This window comes from Capsicum annuum, chromosome 11 (genome assembly GCF_002878395.1).
Source record: "Capsicum annuum cultivar UCD-10X-F1 chromosome 11, UCD10Xv1.1, whole genome shotgun sequence".
In the NCBI taxonomy this organism is placed as follows: Eukaryota; Viridiplantae; Streptophyta; class Magnoliopsida; order Solanales; family Solanaceae; genus Capsicum; species Capsicum annuum.
The window spans coordinates 234203829-234221716 of record NC_061121.1 but is presented as its reverse complement, the minus strand read 5'-3'; the positions used below and the strand labels follow the sequence as shown (position 1 = coordinate 234221716).

General features: G+C 36.5%; 1 pseudogene; it reads left to right on the top strand.

Annotated features, from left to right (window-relative positions):
* The first annotated feature begins 12785 nt into the window (after positions 1-12785).
* LOC124889007 lies at positions 12786-13755 on the top strand (annotated as a pseudogene).
* The last annotated feature ends 4133 nt before the right edge of the window (positions 13756-17888 follow it).

Genomic DNA, 17888 nt, shown 5'->3' with positions numbered 1-17888 from the left:
GATGGTATTCTGAGATTTCAGGGTAGGTTGTGCATTCCGAATATCGATGGGCTACGGGAAAGAATCCTTAATGAGGCGCACACTTCGAGGTATGTCATTCACCCAGGGTCTACTAAGATGTACCATGATCTGAAAACCTTGTATTGGTGGAATAACATGAAATGTAGCTGATTTTGTGTCCAAGTGTTTGAACTGTCAGCAAGTAAAGGTAGAACACATGAGGTCGGGTGGTACTTCCCAAGAGATAGCCCTGCCTTTATGGAAGTAGGAGATGATAAATATGGACTTCATTACAGGGCTTCCGAGATCCCGAAACCAATATGATTCTATATGGGTGATTGTAGATCGGTTGACCAAGTCAGCCAACTTTTTGCCTGTGAGGACTAATTATTCGGGAGAGGTTTATGCTAAGATTTACATTGAGGAGATAGTTGCATTGCATGGAGCACCAATGTTCATTATCTCCGACAGAGGTACGCAGTTTTCATCTCAGTTTTGGAGATCCTTTCAGAAGGGTTTATGTACACAAGTGAATTTGAGCACAGCTTTCCACCCTCAGAAGGATGGGCAAGATGAGCATACCATTCAGAACCTCAAAGATATGTTGAGGGCATACATCATCGATTTCAAAGGTAGTTGGGTAGATCACCTGCCACTGGTTGAATTCGCCTACAATAATAGCTACCATGCCAGCATCAAGATGGCTCCTTTTGAGGCCTTGTATGGAAGGAGATGTAGGTCTCCGATAGGATGGTATGAAGTGGGTGAGACAACCGACTCAAGACTGCTCAGAGTCATCAGAAGTCCTATGCCAATGTTCGGAGAAGAGAACTAGAGTTTGAAATTGGTGATTGGGTATTTCTCAAGGTTTCTTCTATGAAAGGAGTTATGCGGTTTGGAAAAAGGGGTAAATTGAGCCCTTGTTATGTAAGGCCTCATTAGATTTTGAAAAAGATTGGTACAGTTGCATATGAGTTAGAATTGCCTGCAAGTTTGGGTTCCGTTCATCCGGTATTCTTGTATCCATGTTGAAGAAATGCATTGGAGATCATTCTATGGTATTGCCAATAGAGGGTATCAAAGTGACAGACTCCTTTTCTTACGAAGAAGAGCCTGTTGAAATTTTAGATCGCTAAGTTAGAAAGCTGAGAAGCAAAGAGATAGCCTCAGTAAAGGTACTGTGGAGGAATCAGAAAGTCGAAGAAGCAACTTGGGAGTCAGAAGATGACATGAGAATCAGATATCCCAATTTGTTTGCTTCAATGGAGGAGGAGACAGAAGGTACTATTCCTATTGTATCTTTCCTAGTCCTTTATTATGCTTGAAATCGTGTCTACCTGTGTCCCGCATCATCATTCGGGGATGAATGATCCTAAGGGGGGGATAATGTAACGCCTCGCAATTCGAGCTACAATATAGACCATGATTTTGATGCATTGCTAATCTCGAAGCCATAAAATCCTATGACAATATGTCATGTTAATTATTGGGTAGCATATGAATCCGCTTAAGCTTGAATTTAGACCATAGAGGTCCTTCAACTCAAGGACGAGTTGGAACTATTTCGATCGACTAAGTTTTAGTAGACGTTGTAAAGTGTGTCAGCTTCCATAGACCATAACTCTCTGTATATGTCAAATTAGTAAGCCTAATATGTGTCAAATGATAGGTATTTGAGTTAGCTTTCCAACGATACCAATTTGGCAAAAATTCGACACCCAAGCAAGAAGTTATGGCCCTTCAAAGTGATAAGTGTCGCCTAACCAATCGCCCATGGCCACTGGAAAACATAGGCAATAGCCTAGGCGGCGCCTATGTAAACATAGGCGATATCCTAAGCGGTGCCTATGCAAACATAGGCGATAGCCTAGGAGGCACCTATGTGAACATAGGCAACGGGATGGGCGACGCCTATGTAAGGAATTCTGGTGATTTAAACACTCCGTGTTGAGGACAAAGTGGTCCTTTTCCACCCTTACTTAGCCCTAAAACACGAGATTTAGTTCCAAGGACCCTAAAATACATATTCTTTCATCAAAAGTGCTCAAGATTCTCCTTAGGGTTTCAAAATAAAAACCCAAATAGTTCAAGATTTGACCATAGGTTTTCAAAGATAATTACATATTTGGATTCATCAATCCACAAGCTTCAAGAAACACCTATTATCCTTGGAAATAGAGGTATGTGGGGTTATCCAAAAATCTCATGGGTGTAGTTTTTATGAACATGCATGCTTTTAAATGGGGGTTTTCAATCAAATGCTAATATCTTGCTTTCAATACGATTTCTAAGTCGTTTTCTTTATGTCATGGGAATTGTTTGCCTATATACTTCAATGGTTGAAACCATGCATATGCGATTTGAGATTTTCCATGGAAGTTTAATAAATATGAATGATAAATTGTTTTCAAATTCCCATGATAATGTTTTGATACTCCATATTATATTGTGATCAACAAAAGAGAGCATGAATTTGAAATAAATATTGTTCACCACTTGTAAATGATGAAGCACCTTGGTTTTTACATGATTATGCATATGTGGATGTGATATTGATGACTTGCAAGTCGGGTATGACGATACCCTAAGAATACGACATGTGATTGAATAAGATGAAATTTGAATGCATTGATTTTAAATGAGATAGGTGGTTGCCCGAAGAAAGCATGAGTCAATTGATGCTACGCTGGAAACCGTGTTTGCCGACTCGGGAACTTGGTACCCTGCTTTGTGGTCTTCCATACCTGATATTATATTATCCCAAATTGGGATTATGGTTAGTAGCCATGCTTTGTGGTCTTGTGCACTACCATATTTGATTTGGGTCGAGACACCATGCTTCGTGGTCTTGTGTGTCTCTCCCTCACTTATACAGTTGGTGTAAATTATGTAGGGTATTCCACCTAGCTCAGTTGCATTTCATTATTGTTGAGAAAAAAACTATTGCATTACACCCATGTGCTTTCAAATGATTTGATACGAAATTGCTTTATAATGGCTCTCAACTATACTTTGTAAAAATATTATGTTTTGTTTTGATATCTCTGCGTGCCAGTACTTTTCTACTGCCCCCTTCCCCTCTCCAACCTCTCAGGTTCAGAGGCCCAGTCAGGGGTCAAGAGAATCAGTAGAACTTTCAGACAGAGCTGTAGAGACAAGTGGTGAGCCTTCTATGTTTCAGAAGGTCTTATGTCCTGCAGTCCTTTTATCTTATATTCAGTTTTGGGGTTTACTGGGGGCCTTGTCCCAGTTTTCAGATAGACATCATTTCAGTCATTTGTTAGAGATTTTCGCAGACAGTTGTTCAGAGGATAATTGATGTTGAGGGAATATTATCTCCCCGTTATTGTCTCTTTTCATTTTATGACCATGTTTCCGAATTATTGTGTTTTTTTTCTGCATTTCTTTGATCATATGAATTAGGTGCATGATTACCAGACAGATAGAGATGTTTCGGGCGTCAATGGTTCGAAATGCTCGTCACGGCCAGGCCCTAGTTTGGGTCGTGACAGATGTACCGTTGCCAATACGCCTGCCTAGTTCATGTAGCTCGATGTTTCATCAAATAATTCTTGTTTTTTCTCCTTCTCCAGTTACTTGAGAAAGGAGGATGTGATTTAGAGTTGCATGTCTACTCTTGTGCTTTGGTAACGCGTAGACTCTTATTATCCTCCAGAAATGCAGTCTCTAATAGAATATCCAAGGTACATGTGGAAGAAAATTTTAGTTCCTATATATCAAAAATACAAGAGATTGTTTCCAGATAATTTAACATCTAAAAGAATCAGAACAATGAAATATGTTGCCTCAAACTAATAGCAAGTTGTAACTCTTTTTTTTGTTCAGGATTTTGGTAACAACATGTTGTTAGCTCAGCTGGTGAAAGGAAAGTCGTGCTAACATTCTTCATTGAAAAGACGATCACCTCAAATGTGATCTGTCAGGAAATTGCAAGTGAAGTGCTTCTCTTTTGTATGGAATTTTACAATATCAGGACATTCTAGCTTGAACCCCTTGGGTAGACTCTACAGGATCAACAACCATAGCTCACGGAGTATGGTAGAATTCCTCGATGTGGCTATTCAGGAATCATGTGACGCGGTGAAAGGTTTCCCATTGCGGTTCCCGACCCTCCAAATCTCCACTTGCTTGTGGAATAGAGGTTTTCCTTGCTATTAAGGTGTCAAGGCAGTCGAAGGTCACAAGAGGAAGCAACCGATGTGCTGGCAAAAGCAGGGGTTTCGGTTGGTTTTACCTACTATTGGATTTTTTCAGATCAATTCTTTGGTGCAATCGCTTTGATCCAACGAAATTCTGTGAAGTTTGAACATCAATTAGGAGTAGTCATTTTCTAGTACCAATTACATGATCCAATGGTATTAACTATCAAAACTGATATTGTAAAAGCTGAAGCATTCCAACTAATTTACTCTTTAGACTTGCTCTGAGATGTTGTAAAAGAGGCCTAGTATAGATAGGAATTGATAATTTTCTCAAGAATGTTGATAGCATAAATTTGTACTAACGTACCACAAATCGTTTTCCATTAACGTAGGTATATATGCCAAATGGATGTTTGTAGTATATCTATACATGAACCACTGAAGATTTTTAGTTCATCTCAATATCAATTCATATACTCTTGTTGTTTCCATTTTTCCAGTGCGTTGATCAAGGAAGAGGTGTTTCGGGGTAATGATTGTAGCAATCAGCGTCAATAAAGATCTTCCCTCATCGCTCTTTGTTCTGGTAATCATTAATTTCCTAGCTCTGAATATGCATTTATGGCATCTGTTGCTTGAACCATGTTTACACTATAGAAAGGTGAGGACTGGCGTAAGATTTCTAGTCCATCTAAAAGTATCGATGGTGACTCGTCTAAAGATGAAGTTCATGCTACTGGGAACAACATTTACTCTTTAGATAACCTGCCAGTTATTTTTGAAAATTTCTCCTTGCTTGTCTATTAGCTCATTTCACTTGTTCATCCATTATCATTGCAGGAGTTGTTCATTCAATTTGTTGATCCGCTGTCTGTAGTAGTTGTTTAATCTTGTCTTCGTTGTGTTAAATCTATCAATTCTTGGAATCGCAGGGAAGAGCATGAACTGTTACAAACTAGGAATCAAAAATGCAAATGAAGATTTCCATCTTCAGTTCTTTTTCACCACGCCGATGTCTACTTTGTCTTCCTTAAGATGAAGCATGCCTTGCTGCACATGTAACATACAACTCTAATGGAACCCAAAGGTACATGAGAAAAAAATTTGTTTGATGTAACACACAAAAGAACATGTTGTACATTATGGCTACCGATTATAAAGAAAGATATTTCTTTTTCATTGTTGGGATTTTGACAAATAGTATTTGCGAAGAAAAAATAATATAAACAGCACTGGCTTCTGAGACAATCAAAATAAGCATGAAACAATATCCACTGTGGCATACTAGCTAAATTATTTCTCCATACCCTCGAAAGGAGATGAAAGATCGGCACAGAAGCTTGACCATCCATATGTATAACTAAAACAAGTACCTACTTGGATCCAAAACGAGTTGTCGTCAATCTTCCGATTGCAGCTGGCTGCAATTTGGGCAGTTCCTCCTCGTACCTTATACACATCAGTAGTGAGCTCCAATAAACTCGTATCCTCTATTTCTTTGCATCATTTTGCAAAAGGGAAAGCCATCAAACATCATATAACTAAATGAAGAGAAGAAAATGCAGAGATAAAAAAAATCAGGTTTTCATTCAACATAGTTTTTACAGCTCGCGCTGGTGTTACTTGACTATATAAATATATAGAGGCCTAAAAAACGAGAAAAAATTCTTAGCTGGAAATCAACCTAAGGCTAAGATGAAATAAACAGAATAAATAAGAAAACGATAGTACAGTATAGCCTATGAAAACAACAAGAAGTCTATTCATGCAGCACAACCAACCTTTCTTCTACACATAGGGCAACTGCTGTTCTCAGATAGCCAGGAGAAAACGCAACTCCGATGGAATATATGAGAGCATGGTGTGGTGACCGCCACCACTGATTCCTCGGAAAATTTTTCAAAGCAAATGGGGCATATGTCGTCTTCTCCCAAAAAATTATGCACAATAATATTCTTCTTCAATAATACATTGCCCACTGTCATAATTTTCACTCCACCTACCAGTTCTCCAAATTCTTGTTTTACCCCGTCGAATGGATCTACTCCATAAACAAACCTGGCTTTGTCATGACCCGAACCAGGGCCTAGCCGTGAAGAGCATTTCAAACCATGGAGGCCCGAAACACCCCTATCTGTCTCATAATCATGCACATAATTCATATGATCAAAGTAATGCGGAAGAAACACAATATAACGGAAACATGGTCAAGAATCATATGAAAACGACAATGGGGAATAGTGTCCCACAATCTAAATCAACATCTCTAAAACCGTCTGCAAAATATCTACTACATGACTGAAACAATGTCTATCTGAAAACTGGGACAAGGCCCCAGCAGACCCCAAAAAACTGAATATAAGATAAAAGGACTGCAGGACATAAGACCTTCCGAAACATAAAAGGCTCACCACTTGTCTCTACAGCTCTGTCTGAAAGTTCTACTGATTCTCTTGACCCCTAGATTGGGCCTCTGAACCTGAGAGGTTGGAGAGGGGAGGGGGTCAGCACAAAAGTACTGGCACGCAGAGATATCAAAGCAAAACATAATATTTTTACAAAATATAGTTGAGAGACATTATAAAACAATTTCGTATCAAATCATTTGAAAACACATGGGTGTAATGCAATAGTTTTTCTCAACAATAATGAAATGCAACTGAGCTAGGTGGAATACCCTACATAATTTACACCAACTGTCAAACCTCAGTTGCCGCCGAGATTAGAGTATAAGTGAGGGAGAGACACACAAGATCACAAAGCATGGTGTCTCGACCTAAATCAAATATGGTAGTGCACAAGACCACAAAGAATGGCTCCTAACCATAATCCCAATTTGGAATAATATAATATCAGGTACGCAAGACCATAAAGCAAGGTACCGATATTCCGTGTCGGCAAACACGTTCTTCCAGCGATGAGCCGCTTGTGTCTCAAACGCCTTCTTCGGGCTTCCACCTTTCTCATGTAAAATCAATGCATTCAAATTTCATCTTATTCAATCGCATATCGTATTCTGTAGGGTATCGTCATACCCGATTTGCAAGTCATCAATATCACATCCACATATGCATAATCATGTAAAAACCAAGGTGCTTCATCATTTACAAGTGGTGAACAATATTTATTTCAAATTCATGCTCTCTTTTGTTGATCACAATATAATATGGAGTATCGAAACATTATCATGGGAATTTGAAAACAATTTATCATTCATATTTATCAACTTCCATGGAAAATCTCAAATCACATATGCATGGTTTCAACCAATGGAGTATATAGTAAAATGATTTTTCCTGGCTTTTTGGTGTGTTTACTTTTGTATTCTTAATCTCACTACAAAATTCTACCTCCGCCATTGCTTTATGTCTGTTTAAGACACCTAAGTTTATTAAAAATACCTATTATTATCTCCAAAAACACGTACTAAACCTGCTGATGTGCTTCTTCAAGGAACAATAAAGCTATAATATATAGTGGATCAATAAATTCTTCAAGATAGTGAGTGACTACAGTACTATTAAAGCCACTCTTAATTTAATTTTCTACACTATTATTGTAAGAAAGTAATTTACTACAACAGTTTGTAGCTAGAATATAGAGTATCTTATTCAATTCTTTACAGTTTTAAAACATATTCATGATATTGTAGGCCCTAGTAACACTATAATGAGATGTGAAAAGATGACCTTATCACTTTATTTTTGAGTCCCTCATGTGGCTTGCAATCTAAAAGGTTTTGCTACAACTTGCAATAAACAACTTAAGGTTGTAATTTTATTTTTTTTTGCAAAATGAATTCGTGACTTACTTGTGCTAATCAATAGTTTATGCTAAGTTGGAATGAAGTGGTATCAGAGCACATTAGCGTGGCTGACACCAATAAATAAATAAAATAATTTTTTTGAGAATTTTCTGCAACCAAAAAAAAAATTCTTTTGCCGAACACACCCTTAGGGCTTGTAAAATTTCTATTAAATTTACTCTTTGAAATTAATGTACATTTGCACATCTCCAACTTTAATATGGTATTACCAAATACTGTACCGAACCGAAGTTTAATTTACCGATTACCAAATTACCCAACCAATTTTTATAAGTGTGGTATGTGGTATCTACCTTCATATACCGATTATCGAATTATCGAATCCAAACTTTGAAAACACCAAATCGAATACCCAACACCCACCCCTAGTTAAAAGAGAAAGCACTCGTTTACTGTTTAATTTGGATGATTATAGGTTAAAACCAAAATAAAATCAATATAATTGGTTTTTTGATATTATTAACATCAAACCAAACAAAATATAATACTTCTTTCATTCCTTTTTTACTGCTTTCTTTAAGTCAATTTGACTATGTTTTAAAACTAAATTAGATTAAATTAACTTAATTCTTTTAAAATTAAAATTTAGATATTCAAAAACAACTACTGTAAATTGCAATCCCCCCCCCCCCACCCACCCACACACACAATTTGATTAAACAATGCATCTTAAAATATTAGTCATAATTTATCTTGTTTGACCCTAAAAAAAGGGGAGCAATTAAAAAGGAATGAAGGGAGTATATATTTTGCAAAAAAAAAAAATATTGAAGGTTTAACCACTAATTATAACATATACCCAAAATTTGACCCCTAATTAAAACACATATCAAAATAACTACTCAGATAAATAAGTAAAAGTCGGATGTATTTAAAAGAGTATAATCACTTTCTAATTTCTGTGCTCACTGCAAAAAGAAATTAGGATCCATTTACAAAGTTTATTACTAATTTATCATTAAATAGTTTGTAACTAACGAGATCTTTTGATAAATGTTGCTAATAATCAAACTAGTGAACTACGACATACTAATAACGATTGATTCCATGAAAATAAGTTGTAAATAATCAAAAATATTAATACTATTTAAAGCTGAAAACAATTGTATTAAGTCACTAATTTTTACTACATTAAAATTTGAATTTAATTTATATATACACCATTCTGATAAAGTTATAAAGAAATCTAGTCAAGAGTTTATGGTCAATCTCTATTTATTTTTTTTATTTCTTCTCAATGATTGTCCAAAAAAGACAAAATTATTACTAATATTATAATAAAAAAGAATCAATAAATATTATAATTCCCATCTTGTTTTATATGCCACCTTTCTAGTTGGTCCCCAAAAAAATTATTCCGTATCTACTACTAAAATAAAAAACAATTCATTTTATCCTTATTTTTTAGACGATAGGCTTTAACAATCTTGTTTTTTTCTAAGAATAAACATTGTCCCCAGTTAAATAATGTCACATAACTCAACTACCGTTTATCAAAAAATAATGTCACATAATAAAATGATGGAGTACTATGTTCTTGATTATTATGTAACCATTTGTGTACTTATTAAATTCATGGATATCTGTCATTTCTCACTCGTAATAAATATTATAAAGAATCACTGGAATTTGAACCTGAGACCTCATGTCTTATTTCGAGACCTCAACTAATTCACGCATACCTTCCGTCTCCCACCAGCAATAGATAATTTTTTTGTCTCTATTGAAATTTGAACATGACACCTCGTGTCCTTTTTTAATCATCGTAGTGTTCGTGCTAGGTTTCAGGACATCAATAAATTCTACGGGATACTTTTCACCTCTCACTAGCAACACATATTACGAAGAATCACCTATTGATCTTTTGTCTGTGCTAGAATTTGAACCTGAGACCTCATGTTTTATTTTTTTTTTAAATCACCATGGTGTTTGTACCAACTTTCGGGACCTCGACTAATTTCACAGGATACCTTTCACCTCCCGCCAGCAAATCACCTAGTGATTTTTTTCCTTTGCTGGAATTTGATTCCATGGGATACTTGTCATCTCCCTCAAGCAAGGTACCAGATAACTCATTTTTACCGAGGCTAGAACAGATGAAAAGTAATCACCTAATGATTTTTTGTATCTATTGAGATTTGAACCTGATACCTCATGTCTTTTTTTTAATATGATAGTGTTCTATCATAAAAAAACATGACTTATATATTGATTTAACACTAACATGAAGTTTTGTGATTCCATTTCTAGTTAATATGTAATATGTCTATATGAACTCGCTATGGGAGTAAAATCTTCTCCATGAAGCACGTTTGCTCTCTTGCTCTGCTATACATGTGTTTGTTGCAAGATATTTTATTTTATCTTTTTTTGTTTTGATAATGTGTGGAGTGGCTTTTTCTCACCTCGCTAAATTCACGGGATACTTGCCACCTCCTATCAGCGACAAATCAGAGAGAATCACCTAGTATTTTTTATATCTGGGATTTGAACCTGAGATTATTTTTTTGATAACCATGAAGTTTGGGTTAGCTTTGGCACACGTCAACTAAATCAACGAGCTCAAAGATAAGGAAAAATGACCCAAACGCGTCTTGGGGTCTATATATAGCCCCTACAGGTAAGGAGATATTGCTGTCACGATCCTAGCGGTCGCTATCGCGCTAGGGCGCTTGCTATCTCGTACAAGCAACAGGTACCAATAAGACACCTAGTATTTTTTTTGTCTTTGTTGGTATTGAACCCGAGGCCTCATGTCTTTTTTTGTTAACTAAGGTGTTCGGCCCTACTTTCGCACAACACGACTAATTCCACGGTATACGTGCCACCTCCCACCAGTAGCAGTAGGTGTTGAGAAGCAAAAACAATCCCACATCGGAACAATAGAGGGAACATGTCCAATATTTAAAAGTGTCACCCAACTCCACTAGAATGAGACCTTTTGGAGATGCCCAAAAACAAATCCGTGAGGTCTTTGCCCAAAGCGAACAATATAATACTAGTGCGAAGTTCGCGGCGTGTCTCGTTGGGTGATAACGGCGGTACAACATGTTTGGAAGATCATGTGAAGTGACCTAGATGCCCAAAAACAAATCCGTGAGGGCTTTGCCCAAAATGGACAATATCATACTAGTGCGGAGTTCGCGTGAAGTTACACACGGTCCCGACAATAGGTACTAGGTAACTCTGCCATGGAGGTTATAATAATAGATGGAAAGAAATCACCTAATGTTTGTTTCCCCGCGACGGATTTGAAGCCGAGGCCTCATGTCTTTATTTGTTAACTGTGGTGTCCGGGTATACTTTCGCACACATCGACTAGTTCTACGGGATTACTTTCACCTCCCACCAGTGCAGTAGGTACCAGGTAACTTTGTCGACGAAGGCTGGAATAATAGATGGAAAGAAATCACCTGATGTTTTTTTCCGACGGGAGATTTGTACCTGAGATCATGACCCACACCCACTTCATTGACCACTACTCTACACCCTTTGGTGCACGCTTGTTGTAGGTTATCAATTAGCGATTTCAGAAATTGCAGACAATGGAGGCAGATTGATATTGGAATGAACCTAAACAAGGAAAAGGAAATAGAAAATTTACAGTATATAGTAAAATGATTCTTACTGGATTTTTCGTGTGTTTACTTTTGTATTCTTAATCTCACTGCAAAATCCTACCTCCGCCACTGCTTTATGCCTGTTTAAGACACCTAAGTTTATTAATTAGAAATACCTATTATTATCTCCAAAAACACATACTAAACCTGCTAATGTGCTTCTTCAATGAACAATAAAGCTATAATACACAGTGGATCAATAAATTCTTAAAGATAGTCAGTGACTATAGTATTATTAAAGCCACTATTAATTTAATTTCCCACACTATTATTGCAAGAAAGTAATTTATTAGAACAACATTTTGTTTTTGTTGTAGAGTATCTTATTCAATTCTTTACAGTTCTAAAATCATATTCAGTATATTGTAGGCCCAAGTAACACTATAATGAGATGTGAAAAGATGAACTTATCACTTCATTTTTGAGTCCCTCATGTGGGCTTCCAATCTAAAAGGTTTTGCTATAACTTACAATAAACAACTTATGGTTGTATATTTATTTTTCTTTTCAAAATGAATTCATGACTCACTTGTGCTAATCAATAGTTAATGTTAAGTTGGAATGAAGTGGTATCAGAGCATGTTAGCGTGGCTGAAACCAGAAAATAAATAAACTTATTTTTTTGAGAATTTTCTGCAACCAAAAAAAAAAAAATTCTTGTGCCGAACACACCCTTAGGCTTGTTTGAACATGTGAGATGAAATCAAAATTTAAAATTATGAGATAAAATTGAATTTTGTTTGGACATATAATTTGAAATTTTTGTGTAGAATATTTTCTCATAAACATAAAAATTCTAAAAGTTGTGAAAAGCATCAAATTTGTCACTTTTTATACAATCTTACCTAATAAGCAAAAGTTTATAACAAAGCACTGTACACTATAACAAAGCTATTTTCTTAAAAAGTACAATATTTATTGACCAAACTTTAATTCAATAAAAAAAGTAAAATTTTACATGAGTTGTAGTATACAATATAATCCTTTCACAGAGTACAAAGGATCTCCTCACATTGAGCTTGCATTTTCGATCAAATGACCGAGAAGATGAACCAACATTGTTACTTTGAACCATTTGTTGATCAATGTTATTAGTACTATATCTTCATGTACATATAGCGTGAAGATTTCATCACTGCATATTCTTGTAAATAATTATATAGTACTATTCAGGCTATGCTAAGTGACGCAGCGAATAAGCAGGCATTAAATCAACACGTGAGCCAGTGGATTAATGAACTTCGAGATGCCGTGGACGGCGCTGAAAACTTAATGGAAGAAGTTAACTATGAGGCTTTGAGGCTTAAAGTGGAAGGTCCACATCAAAATCTTGCAGAAACAAGCAACCAACAAGTAAGTGGCCTCAAGCTCTTGAGTGATGATTTTTTTCTCAACATAAAGGAGAAGTTGGAAGACACCATTGAAGCATTGGAGGATTTGCAAAACCAAATTGGTCTCCTTGGCTTAAAGGAGCATTTTCTTCGACTAAACGAGAAACTAGAACACCTTCAACTTCTGTGGTTGAATTTGATGTCTTTGGTAGGCACAATGAAATAGAACAATTGATTGACCATTAATTGTCTAAGGAGGCAAGTGAAAAAAATCTGAATGTTCTCCCTATTGTTGGAAGGGGGGGCATGGGCAAGACAACACTAGCTCAAGCGGTCTAAAATGATAAGGTGACAAATCATTTTGGCTTGAAAGCTTGGTTTTGTGTTTCTGAGTTCGCTCATTTGACTTAAAGGATAACAATAATCTTAATCAGCTACAAGTCAAATTGAAAGAAAGATTAAATGGAAAAAGCTTTCTCATTGTTTTGGATGATACGTGAAATGACAACTACAACGAGTGGAATGACTTGAGGAATATGTTTGTTCAATGAGGTATTGGAAGTATGATCATTGTGACGACACGTGAAGAGAGTGTTGCCTTGATGATGCGAACTGAGAAAATTAGCATGGACACCTTGTCTATTGATGACTCTTGGTCTTTATTTAAAATACATGCATTTGAAAACATGGACCCTATGGAGCATCCGGAACTTGAAGAAGTAGGAAAAGATATTGTAGCTAAGTGCAAAGGACTGCCCTTAGCTCTGAAGACGCTTGCTGGCATGTTATGCTTCGAATCAGAGGTTGAAGGTTGAAGATGTATTTTGAGAAGTCAAATATAGGACCTGTCAAACAATGACATATTACCAGCATTGGTGTTGAGCTAAAATGAACTTCCCCCACATTTAAAGCCATGTTTTTCCTATTGTGCAATATTTCCTAAATATTATCCATTTAGGAAAGAACAAGTTATTCATCTGTGGATTGCTAATGATCGTCTTGCAGTACCACGGGGAGATGAAAGAATTCAAGATTTAGGCAACTAATTCTTTCTCGAGTTGAGATCAATGTCATTATTCGAAAGGGCCCGTTATCCTTTTCAAGGGAACACAGAGGAATTCTTAATGCATGACCTTGTCAATGATTTAGCCCAAATTGCATCTTCAAAACTTTGTGTCAGGTTGGAAGAGGGTCAAGGATCTCATATGTTGGAACAAAGTTGGCACATGTCGTATTCAATGGGAGAAGGTGGTGACTTTAAGAAATTGACACCGCCCAAAAAATTTGAGCAGCTGAGGACATTGCTTCGAATCAATATCCAGGGCCTTTACGAACTTAATCTAAGCAAGAGGGTGCTGCATAACATACTGCCAAAGCTAACATCTTTAAGGGCATTATCGTTTGTTGAAGCATTGAGTTGTTTTTTGTTATTTTTCTTTTTTAGTTAAGTAATTTTATTTCTGAAATTCAGTTATTTAGTTGAGATAGAATAGGATTTTATTAGTATCCTAGTTGAAGATAATGTAGGCTTTTATTAGTTTCCTAGTTAGAAATAGAATAGGAGTCTTTTGTCTATTTATTTTCTCAAATGTGAATGAATAAACAAGTAGAATATTTTATCCTCAAACATTGTTTTCATCAAGAGCCAATTTCTTGAGGGGTCTATGAGAGAGAAGACCCCCAAAAATAACCCTGTGTAAAAGTCAATATAGTTATGACTTCCAGCAATTTTCCAATTCCTTCGCCCCCAATTTTTTCTGGTGAGAATTATCCAATTTGGGCTGTCAAGGTGAGAACATATTTGCGTGCATATGATCTGTGAGAAGTGGTAGAGGTTGGAGGAGAGGCAAATCCTTTGCCAAATAATCCAACTATGGCTCAAATTAAGAATCACAGAGAAGAGGTTTCAAAAAACTTTAAAGCTCTCTTGCATACAATCAACACTTTCGGAAGTAATTTTCTCAAGAGTTATGGCGAGTGAGACTGAAAAGGAGGCTTGGGACAAGTAGAAAGAAGAGTTTCACGGAAGCGATAAAATCAGACAAGTAAAAGTGATAAATCTGAGAAGAGAGTTTGAAATTCTCAGAATGAAAGATTCAGAAACTATTGAAGAGTTCTCCAACAAGTTGATGAAGGTTGTAAACCAAATCAGACTTATGGGAGAAGAGCTTACAAATTCAAGGATCGTGGAAAAGGTTCTTGTGAGTTTGCCGGAAAGATTTGAAGTAAAGATCTCCTCACTCGAAGATTCGAAGGATCTTACAAAATTGTCACCTTCAGAACTTGTACATGCTCTTCATTCCAAGTTCAAAGGGAAGATGCAGATGCAAAAGGAAGGTAAAATCCTAGAAACTTCTACTAATTCTAGTAGAAAAGATCAAGGCGATTCTCGCAATGGAGTCAAGAAGAGAAAAAACTTCCCTCTATGAAAGTATTGCAGAAAAACCAATTATAAAGAGGATGATCGTTGGTTTAAGGGGAAAAAACCACCTCTCCGGTGTAGATATTGCAATAAGCTTGGTCATATTGAAAGGCTTTGCAGAGTGAAGAAGGAGAATAACCAACAAACTCAAAAAGCCAACGTTTCGAAAGTTAAAGAACAGAAGGAGTTTGTATTTATGCCGATGGCAGCAATAAGATTGAATGATGAAAACACATGGTTTCTGGACAGCGGTTGCACTCAACACATGACCAGCAAACAAGAATATTTTACGAAGTTGGAATCTGCCAAAGGTAGCGTCAAGTTGGCCGATAAAACTAAATTGGAGATTGTTGGTAAAGAAAATGTGGCAATTGAAGCTCCCAAAGGTACTAAATTTATTCAAGATGTTTTATTGGTACCTGATCTTGACCAAAATCTATTGAGTGTTGGTCAAATACTAGTACAAGATCATATGTTACTGTCCAAAGATAGAAAATGTGTTGTTTTCGAATCTAGCGGCCAAGATATGATTACGGTTGAAATGATAAAAAGAAGTTTTCCTTTCAATTGGAGCTCAAATTTTGAGCAAGTTTGTTGGAGCTCAAATTTTGAGCAAGTTTGTTGAAGTAGTCAATGTGAGAAGGTTATTGTGACCACCAAGCACAACGATGACGAACAGTATATCTGGGAATCACAAACAGGTGGTTCCTTCACTGTTACGAGGGATGTAAATATTGAGCAATTGGACAAAGGAACAAAGGTAACTCTCTTCCTCAAGGAAGACCAGCTGGATTACTTGGAAGAATAGAGAATCAAGAAACTCTTAAAGCAGCACTCTGAATTCATTAGCTATCTAATTTACCTCTGTGCTGAGAAGACTACTGAGAAAGAAATCAGTAATGATGAAGATGATGAGCCCAAGAAAGACGATGAGGGTTCAAATAAGCAGGCTCTACTTAAGCTTACACAAGATCAGGGTGGAAACGAGTTTGATAGCTTCCCTGACCATGACCAGTGTTAGGAATTTGTTGCCTCAACAATTGCAGCTTGTGGGGAAGTAAGGAAATCTACTTCCGAAAAATCTAATGTTCCGCATGATGAGCAACTCACAGCAATAGAAGTGGGGCGTCGGATTAAATTACGGCGGGAGAATAGTGAGCTGCAGAAACTCCACAAGCAATTGGTCATTGGTGGTATTCTATCAGAGGCTAAATTTTGGGCCGCTAGGAAGAGGCTGCTGGAGAAGACTGAAAACAAGAAGCCAAAACAGCGGGTAGCTTTAAAAAATGACATGTGGAGTGTAAAACCATTGTCCAATGGTCGGACGAACAAAGTTACATTTAAGTTGACTCCAGAGGTTATTCATCAGATTTTTGCTGAGAAACCAGCTGTCCGCCAAGCATATTTAAACTTTGTCCCTGGCAAGATGTCAGGAAAAGAATTCTAGACTAAATATTCAAGGGCTGAATACCTCCACAGTACAAAAAATATTGTTGCAACTTTTGTCGAGGCTTCTGAATATGAGGAGCTTGTAGTTTTCTTGAAGCAAGATGCTATGTTAGAATCTGAAGCTCGGAAAAAAATGAACAACATCAAGTTATATCTCTGGAGGGTGTTCATTATGGATAATTGTGAGGAGCTTATGCCCGAGTACCTTGGATTTGTGAAGGTTGTTGTGGACTCTAATGATTTGTCTTCAACATCTCTCGTGAGATGCTACAACAAAACAAGATTCTCAAGGTGATTAGGAAGAACCATGTGAAGAAATGTATTGAGATGTTCAATGAAATTACTGAGACCAAGGAGGGATTGAAACTCGTTGATATATTTAACAAAGCTCTTCCCAAAGAAACTCTGTGAACTATTTGGAGTTATCAGCAAACATATCAAGGAGGAGTGTTGAAGTATTGAGTTATTTGTTGTTATTTTCTTTTTTAGTTTAGCAATTTTATTTCTGAAGAAATTCAGCTATTTAGTTGAGATAGAATATAATTTTATTAGTATCATAGTTGAAGGTAGAATAGGATTCTATTAGTTTCCTTGTTAGAAATGGAATAGTAGTCTTTTGTCTATTTATTATCTTAGATGTGAATGAATAAACAAGTAGAATATTTTTTACCCTCAAACGTTGTTTTCTTCTTCTATGTAGTCTGTAGAACAACAGAATGTGATTCTATATCATCATCAGAATTGGTTCCAAGAGCACGCACTTTGTTTATAGAGATGTCAAAACCTTACTAGGTTTTTGATTCCTAATGGGACTGAAATACTTCGGTTTGGGGTTTGTGAAAATCTTGAAATGCTTTCGGTGGCATGTGGGAACTCATTGAATATTTTCAATTGCAAAAAGCTGAAGCGGTTGCTAGAACGAATATATATATACCTACACTACCATACTTTATTATTTGAAAGACGACCTTCAAAACATTGTCGTTATCCATTAAATCAATTAGCGAGTGCCGCAGCAACTCCCATCTCCATAATCAGTCGTACAAACCTATGTGCTACTTTCTTCACATTTCAGTT